Genomic DNA, 10,000 nt, shown 5'->3' on the forward strand with positions numbered 1-10,000 from the left:
AAACTAAAATCATGCGAATAAAGCATGGCACCGACGACAAGCACATCGATTAAAATGTGCATCTAATCGTAATCAAGCTAATCAAGAAAATGATTCTGGCAATATCGAATGAAAATAGTTCTTTCCCCGCGAAATTGCGGGATTTTTACTAGTAAAATTAAAATACAAGTTCAAGTTCCAAGTTTATTTACTTTTAGGCTTTCGCCAATAATTTACAAAATTTGATGGCATCATACTAACTACTGATTGATCTCCCCCCCCCCCCCAACAAAAAAACGTGAAACCCAAATAAATTCTATAATTTTCGTGTTTAATAACCAATCCGCTTCGAATTTGAACGGAAGCTAGTGCATTCATCGGCATTACGTAAAGTGTATATAAAATCGTTATTCAACAAACCTATCATGGAAAAACACAGCGATCAGCAAGTTTTTGTTGTGCGAATGTTTCACAGAACAAATTCCATAAGGTTAACACAAAGCGCGTTTGTCAAGGAGTTTAATTTGAACAGGCGAAAATAGAGCACCGAGCCAAGTAAGGCTACCATTTTGAGGTGGTATTCCCACTTTAATAAATAAGGTTCAATTCAAAACGTGAACACACACACAAAAAAAAAAAACAACAAACAAAACAAAACAAAAATAAACACACACAAATCCCCCCCGCCCCCCCCCCCCCCCCCAAAAAAAAAAAAAAAAAAACAAAAAAAAACCACCCTTGAAAGCAGTTCACGGCGGGGGGCCTAAAACTCAAACAACACCAGAAAAGGCAGACATTGATCATAAATCATTTCAGGAAAGACGAAAGAAATCTATTCGCAGAAGATAACTTGTGACGAAGCTCATTTCTACCTTAATGGCTATGTGAACAATAAAAACTATGTATTTTGGGATTCTCAGGAACCAGACGAAGTATTTCAGAAAGACTTACATGACCAAAAATTGACCTTTTTGTGTGCAATTGGTTATGAAGGGGTCATTGGTCCTTTAATTTTTATGGATGAGAACAGGAACACCGCCACGGTTACTAGCGAGCGTTACGTCGGCGTTTTGAAAAAAAAAAGAGTAGAAAATAGTAAGTGAAATCAGCAAAACAAGATAGTAATACTAATAATACTGGTAAAAAATGAAACCAGCAAAACTGGAGACTACTTTGCGGTTAGACTTTAAAATAACTTGAGCATTTATATGGCGCAAAGTGCAACTGGACCCTAGCGAACAGCAACAATGACAACTGGACAATAAAGCCATTCGATGGAGCTCGAAGTCAAATTATGGCAGGTGGTATTTAACGACAGAATGTGAACAACTTTCGCGAAAACTGGAGACTGCTTTGCGCTTAGACTTAAAACTTGAGCATTTATATAGCGCACTATCCAATTACCATGTCAAAAGGGCATTACAGGGGGTACCTAGCGAAATGCAACTCTTCACATGTTCAGCGACATTACAATATCTTTTTCGACAGATATAATGCTGTCAAGTCCAGATACTCATTTTACGCCCGAGTACGGTAAGAGAAAGTGAGTAAAGGGCCTTTTCCAAGGATTCAACTACTCAGAGCGAGATTCGAACCCTGGACTTTCTGGTTCAAAGGCTAGTGCCATACCACAAGACCACATAAGTAAAGAAAGAACTAAGAGAACCTGATGGCCTCTCGAGTCAGATGTGTGAATCATCAATTGATTAGATGCAAAAACTGATGGGAACTGAATGGTTCGATGGGAACTCAAATTCAAACCAAAGTTACTTTATCCACTCCGACAACTCGAAAACCCTATAATTCTGCTGCTATTGATGCTACTGCTGCCGATGATAATGATGCTGGTGGTGGTTGTGGTAGCGATGATAATGATGATGATGATGATGATGCTGATGATGATGATGATGATGATGATGATATGATGATGATGATGGTGATGATGGTGATGATGATGATGATGATGATGATGGTGATGATGATGATGATGATGATGATGCTGATGATGATGCTGATGATGGTGATGATGGTGATGATGATGATGATGATGATGATGATGATGATGATGATGATGATGATGATGATGATGATGATGATGGTGATGATGATGATGATGATGATGATGATGATGATGATGATGATGATGATGATGATGATGATATTACCTCATCATTTTCCCTCTCCACATCCTTAAAAAAAAAAATCACCGGAAGTGTAATGATAAGATCAACAAAATATGTGATAATTCTGTTAACACTTTCCTTTCACACCCAAAGAATGTTTACATTCACAAGCATCACACCGTAGCTCTATTTCTTACTCATTCTATCCCAATGAGGTGAGAAGTTCCGTCCATCCATCCAATCGTTTATTGAACATGTGCATTGATTTCTGAACCTCTCTCTTATTTGTTTGTTCACCCGCTCATTCATGATTCGACCCGTACTCAACTACAGTACTACGGATGACCAGGACTTGGCCTATGTACTTAGTACTTGTTTAAATGAGTACTTATTATAAACATTATAATCTGTTGTCAGTCGTACAAAATACATTTTCTTATAGTATTGTCTACACAATTGGAATGTGACTCATCGTATCAAACATAATGCTTAGAATTTTACTCTTAGCTTTAATTTTAAGATTTGAGTTGTAACGAATGCCTCGGTTGGGGAAATGGTAGGTTTACTTTCTTCGAATCCAAATTAAACTTCCAACTTATGGTCGTTTTGTCTTTAACCTCTTGTGGGCCACAATTTACATTATATTTCAAGCAGTCGCTCAAGGAACGAATAATTCCCAAAAAAATTTAAAATAAAAATTAATCGGTTATAAAAAAGAACCTCTACCCAACAATTAAAAAATATCCAAAAATACCCCCCCCCCCCAAAAAAAAAAAAAAACTCACCAAAAAACAACAAAAAAAAAAAAAAACCAACAAAAAAACAAAAAAAAAAAAACCAAAAAAAAAAAACAACAAAAACCAAAAAAAAAAAACAACAAAAAACAAAACAAATAAACAAAAATAAACAAAAACAAAAAACAAACAAACAAAAAAAAAAAACAGAACAAAAACAAACAAAACAACACATTTCCTAATTCTCACCGTTATTACTTGATACACACTTATGCTCATTTGGTTCATTCTGACGTGATACCATATTGACGTGGCGGGTCACAATTATATTAAAAGCAAGAGAATCTTTATGTTCATCTCTCGTCTATGGTGATACATACCGTACTCATTGCGCTTTACACTGTTTCATTTATTCCCTCAGCAGATTACTTTTTTATTCATCACACAATTAAAAGAATTTTGTTTTGTTTTTGATATACACTTGACACTGTGCTGAAGAACTCATTTTGCTGAACATTATTATGTACTTTTTGCTTTGCTGTTCGAGTGAGAAAAGTCTATTTTTGTGTTGGGTGTGTGTGAAGTTTTGGGAAAATATTGGAAATGGAGATACGTAGTTATTCAAGGATGAAACAAACGACCAAGACAAATTGATATTCTCGGGGTCCCGTGTAAGCTCAACAGCATCCGCTCATAAAATTATAAACATCATTTCTGGCTTACTTTATCATGTACTTTAAAAAAAAAAAATGAATAAAAATAAAAATTAATAAAATAAAACAAACCAAAATAATAAATACACACACACACACACACACACACACACACACACACACACACATACACACAAAAAACAAAACAAAAAACAAACAACCCCCCCCCCAAAAAAAAAAAAAAACCCAAAAAAACAAAACAAACAAAACAAAAAACATAAAACAAAGACAAACAAAAACCCCCACAAAAAAACAAAAAACAACAATAAACAAAACTAAATGTGAACATTCATTAAGCGCTATATCCAATATGCGAACTGAAAGAGCTTTGAAGGGGTACCGAAGCAACAGTAAGACTTAACATGTAAGACAAGACATGGCGCCTATAAGGCCATGTTACCAGACCTGCCTGTTTCAAAATGTTAAAAAATCGTAGCTTTTAGGAGATTAAAATAGTAGTCGCTAAAGTTAAATTTGTAGATCAACAATGTATCCTCACAATGATTAAATAACACATCGAAATCCTTAAAATTATGTAGTCTGGCATCAATTTTTATTTCCAATAAGTTTTATGATTTAGTGATGCTCATAAAGTTCTGAAATTTGAGCCAAAATTTCGTATTTTTATGAATTGTCGTATTACAATTTTATTTGTTTGAAAGAGGCAACGTTGTTAAGGGCCAGGTACTTGTTTTACACCTGAGTACAGAGAGTAAATGTGAGTAAAATGCCTTTTCAAAGGACTCTGCGCCGCTTAGAGCAGAACTCGATTTCAAGACCTACCGTTATGAAGACGAATGTCATCATTCCTCAAGACCTCAAAACCAAGAATGTCAAACTTTGTTACTAATCTATTCAGGACAGAGAAACCGGGTTATAATGAGACTCATTGGACCCTATAATGTTAACAGTCCTATCAAAACAATAATATATTGGAGTAAACCGATGCTTAAAATTAAATTTAAAGCTTAACAGAAAAATTTTGAGATGAAATAAATGCATTCGTTTATGAAAATGGATTTTGATCCTTATTCAAACACCAAACAGTTCCAAATTCTGATTATTTTGACTTGAACTGCAGTTTCGTAAATAGTTTATCCCGACATAATTTCATATTGCCGCAAACAGCCAGATATGATGGCAAATTGGCTAAACAGTATTAAAGACACCAAGTTTAAGCAGGATCACTACTGATTACCGATTGTCTTCCGGATCCGTCCAGATGCCGTCCGGAGGTCATCTTAAAGCCATCCCGAGGTCCTAAGAGCTGTCCGAAGCTTTCCCAAAGCCGCCCCCCCCCCCTCCCTCGACCGGGCGAGGCGACAGAAAACCAAAACAATGTTCGTATTAGGAAAGTTTAAACTTTCACTAATCTATCGAGGTTTGTTCTACAGTTTTTAAAATTGACAAATTGAATATACAAATTGAAAGAAATGCTAGCACGATTAGCTTTCGAACGGCTTCTGGAAAGCTTCGAACAGCTCTGAGGGCCTCCGGATGGCTCGAGAATGCTTTAGATGACTTCCGGACGGACCGGACAGCTTCTCTGGGCATCCGGACCGCAATTAGTAGGACCGCCGATTGATATTCTAGTCGAAATTATACTACTAAGTATCGATTAATGCCCATCCCTACATCATTGCCCGCGCGTGCCTGGTTATTTAAGTTTCCAGACCTGGCTCTAATCGATGACTCCCAAGCCAGACAGCTTTCTCGATTTCCAGTATAAAACTGTCGTCTTTGCTGCTGGTGATTCCGTTACTTTCTCTCCCAGCTCGTAGTGCCGTTACCTCTCACCGCTCACTGCCAGACGCTGTGGCGTGATGCTGATGCCGTTGCGCCTGCCGTTCTGGGATCATATTGGGCTTTCCAGATTGGCTTTTCAATGTCAAGTGGAAAATAAAGTTTTGTTATCTTTTAATTGATTTGAATTTAAAATATCGATTTGACATTTTGACAAGTTTAGAATTAATTTAGATATAAACTTAAATATTTAAAAAACCCCAAAAGAATGAGAACACTAAATAAATATATTCTAATTATTTCATCTAAAAAACAAGAAATTGATTCTTATGTTAATTCTTTCTCAATGCAGTTAAATTTAAAGAAAACCGTGCTGGATTTATGTTTTAGTATTTGCACAGTTTGACATTAATAAGGATGCCTTAACAAAGTAAGAATGTTTCCACATCAAAAGGTGATTTTTTTATATTGTTTTTTTTTTTATTTTATTATTTTAAAAAACCCCAAAAAACAAACTTATTTGGTATTTTATGCAAATACAAACTGGCAATCCAGGTTCGGATGTGTTTGTGTGTGAGTGTGTGAATGAGTACTGATAGCTTGTTCATCCAAGAGACTGTATGTGTGTATGCGTGAGCGTGTGCTTATGTGTGTGCGTGTGTGTTTGTGTGTGTGCGTGTGTGTGTTCGTGCGTGTGTGTGAAATCTGGAATATCTCTCGGTGCCGGATGATTCATACAACAACACTACTGTTTTCAAGATGAAGTGAATGTGCAGGCAGACAGGAATGGCGATGCTAGAGAAATGATGGTGGTCTTATTATTCTAGTTCTCCATCTTTCGACAGTTGTGCTTTGACGGATAAAACTATACAGTGATTCTTAGTATCAATGACAATTTTTCGATGTTCACAATGATAGGTGAATATGGTTTGTTAAACATTGGTTTACTAATGACAGTATTTTTATCATTTCTTATTTTCGTGGTGTGCTCATCTCCGAGGCGCTTAGTAGTTTATGTTGGTAATGGTAATGGTATTGGTGGTGGTAATATTTTACCAGTGCATACTGAATGAATCTTTTGTATGGGATTCTTATATACTTTGGAGCAGGTAGTATCTATGTTATGATTCATTGTGTCACTAATGACAACACCATTCTTATACCTTTATATTTATATTATTTTTAAATGTCAATATAGCATTTGAATAGCATTCAATTTAATTCAAATATTTAATAAAATGTAGGAAAAGAGAAATCACAAACAAACACCCACATACGATACAAAAATACACTCACGCACATACACACAGACAGTCAGACGGACGGACACATTGACAAGTAACCACCATGTTTAAGGCTGATCGTTGCGTTCATGAAATCAAGTATTCATGAATCCTCATGTATTTTCTTGTCTGGGATATATCTATGGGCTATTTATTTTTTACATTGACCACGTGATAGAAACCTAAAAGACTAACAGAGGTATGTCTCTTGTTGGCATTAGACTGGCTACTATTTTCAATTGCCGAAAGTTGAAACCGGCATCATCATCATCATCATCATCATCATCATCATCATCATCATCATCATCATCATCATCATCATCATCATCATCATCGTCATCATCATCATCATCATCATCGTCATTATCATTATTATTATTATTATCCTCATCATTATACTACTACTACTACTACTACTACTACTACTACTACTACTACTACTACTACTACTACTACTACTACTACTACTACTACTACTACTACTATTACTACTACTACTACTACTACTACTACTACTACTACTACTACTACTACTACTACTACTACTACAACTACTTCTACTACTACAACGACTACTACTACTATTACTACTACTACTCCTACTACTACTACTACTACTACTACTACTACTACTACTACTACTACTACTACTACTACTACTACTACTACTACTACTACTACTACTACTACTACCACCACCACCACCTCCACCACCACCACTATTCTGATACCGCTAAACCCCGCAGTGGCCTTTAGAACGGAAAATCCACAAGACCATCCCTATTCCAATATTATTATGTAGGTTAGTAGGTAGAATGCGAACGATGATGTTAGAGATGACGAATTTACAGGGAAGCACAACAACCCGGCCCTTATCTTAATATCGTCGTTAAGATATTGATCGATTTCACAATCACTGTATTGAGAATCGTTAGGTGAAAATATAATTAACCCTTAGGGGCGAGATTCGATTTTATTCATACCAAAACACCATACAGTAGTCACCAAGGGAGCAGTAGCAGAAATACGACGCGGGATTCATTGAGTAAAAGTAGGAGGAGGATGGGCAACAGCAGGAGGAGGAGGAGGAGGAGGAGGAGATGGATGCCGCATAAATTCTCAAGACGGGTCAATACAGCCGTAGTACATACCTACAGTACTAATAAGTTTTAGGTTTGAGGCTCTCTGAGACGTTGGGGTTAATCTGAATCTATTGCTTGATAGAACAACATTTCTGGCTAAAATGCCAAGGGTGTGTTATTTCAGTCTCCAGCATAATAATCCGAAAAATGTGTATCGACGTCGGTGTGCCGTAAACAATGCCAGATAAAGCAGAAAGAAGAAAAAAAACAACATATCCCAATCAGACCGTCTCGAATTTATCCCCTGAATAATCTTAAATTCTATTGTGTTGGTTTTGTTAAAACTTAATCTAACCTCGTTTCTCCGCTAATGTACTTACCATTCCTACTATCAGAGATTGTACCCCGAGGACAACCATTTTCAATTGATTGGTAGCGTCTAATGGCTGCCACGATGACACTCCAGTTCCTATTTCGATCTCTATCGTGACTATAGATGGAAACGGAATTTGATGGTCGGAGACGATTGACATGGATGTGATACGTGCATAATCCTCAGGCTCTCTTTCCTTCCCTCCTCTCTTCTTCAACCCCCCCCCCCTCCCCCTCCTTCTCCTATTCATTGTTGTTTCTGTTGTTGTTTGTTGTTGTTGTTTTTGCAGTTGATATTTTTGTTGCTGTCGTTATTGTTGATGATGATGATGATGATGATGATGATGTTGTTTTGTCGTCGTCGTCGTCGTTGTTATTATTATTATTATTATTATTATTATTATTATTATTATTATTATTATTATTATTATTATTATTATTATTATTATTATTATTAATATTGTTGTTATTGTTTTTGTTCTTGTGTTTGTTATTGTTCTTTTTATTGTTCATCATCATTATCATCATCATCATCATCATCATCATCATCATCATCATCATCATCATCATCATCGTCGTCATCATTATCATCATCATCCTCATCCTCCTCCTCCTCCTCCTCCTCTTCTTTTTTCTTCTTCTTCTCTCAGTTCTCTCTGATTGTGTATATTTTAGTACCACTGTATAAACGCTATAAATTTGTCATACCGCCAATCAAATTGATCCCCAACTTAATGATAATCGTTATGAAAGTATTATGTCCATTAATATTTATCTTCAGGGTATATCGGGAAAGTGATAAAAATAAAGATGAAAGGCTTCGAGTTAAAAGAGAATGACACATTTCTTTTTCAACAATACATATACTCGTTAAGTTCAAAGCTTTATGCGGTTTTATAGGTGTCCCGGTTGCCCTGTTGGTAGAGCACTAGCCTGACTAGCAAATATCGATCATTTGAATTTATTCTCTGACCCCCATATCTCCATCTGATAGTGATCAGGTAATAGCTGGGACAGTAACTTTGCCATAGACTAGCGTTTTGTCAAAAGGGTAGGAAGCAATAATTGTTACAGTTGTTATTGATAAACTCCGGTTCCATCAATGAGCCACTCCTTTTTACCTGTGATCGTTCGTTGGACTTTACTGCATATAATCTTACTGTTGAAAAAAATCACTGACTGGTCCTACATATCCTGGGACGCGATGCCATCATCCCCTTTTGGAGCAAAAGATCACAAGTTCAAATCTTTGCGATGTCACTGGAATTATCCTCTCATGTCTTTAAAATTTGAAATCACTCCTCAATGCAAAGTTGTTGTTCAGTGTCATAAAACCCAGGGAGCCGGAGATTATTATAGTTTCGTCATCGATAAGCTAACAGTAACAAAACTTGTTACCCTTGCATAGGACACTGAGTTATTGCAGACTATTTTCTTTTATGTTATCTGACTGACCAATCATTGCTGGGTCACAAATGATAGAGGAAGAACAGATGGGCTACAGGCTAAAGCCGGATCCAACTACTTCTCTTTGCCCGTTAAAAATAGACAAGATTTTGAAAAAAAAGAAGTCATAACTAAAACCTTGAGACTTTTTTTCTTTATATTTAACGAAGTTTTCTGCTGGGTTGAAGAGCTCAGCTTGCGCTGCACAAATCATGGTTTTATTATTAAATGTGGTCCGCTCATAAAGTATTAGTGAAACACTTGTATCAGAATTTAACAACTAGTGTTTTAGTTTTATAAATATAATGAGAGTGAGAGGGTAATTGAGATGGATAAGGATGAGGAGATGGAGGAAAATACAGAAAGAGAAGAAAAACTCGATAAGTAGAAAGTGGAGGACTTGGAGGAATTTGTCGAGAAAGAGTAGGAGAAGAGAAGGAGGAGGAGGAGGAAAAAGAGGGGCACAAGAAGAGGAGGGTAGAGAAACGCCGCTAAAGGGTTTCGACGGGCGCAGGTGTGTACTAC

The 10,000-nt window shown here is 36.4% G+C and overlaps 1 protein-coding gene across 20 annotated transcripts in view; it reads left to right on the top strand.

Annotated features, from left to right (window-relative positions):
* Positions 1 to 5,990: 5,990 nt before the first annotated feature.
* Positions 5,991 to 10,000, top strand: part of LOC144978574 (serine/threonine-protein kinase BRSK2-like) — a 188,598-nt gene continuing 184,588 nt past the window's right edge. For 13 of the 20 annotated variants that reach the window (XR_013646538.1, XM_078924810.1, XM_078924813.1 and 10 more), the window contains exon 1: positions 6,027 to 6,210. The gene's annotated coding sequence lies outside the window, so the exon portion shown is untranslated. Of the gene's footprint in view, positions 6,220 to 10,000 lie in introns of all 20 variants that reach the window. The other 7 variants (XR_013646537.1, XM_078924811.1, XM_078924823.1 and 4 more) reach the window with 4 other exon arrangements.

The sequence above is a fragment of the Berghia stephanieae genome, chromosome 8, assembly GCF_034508935.2.
Source record: "Berghia stephanieae isolate SIO BIC M18660-M18661 chromosome 8, UCSD_Bste_1.3, whole genome shotgun sequence".
Lineage (NCBI taxonomy): Eukaryota > Metazoa > Mollusca > Gastropoda > Nudibranchia > Aeolidiidae > Berghia > Berghia stephanieae.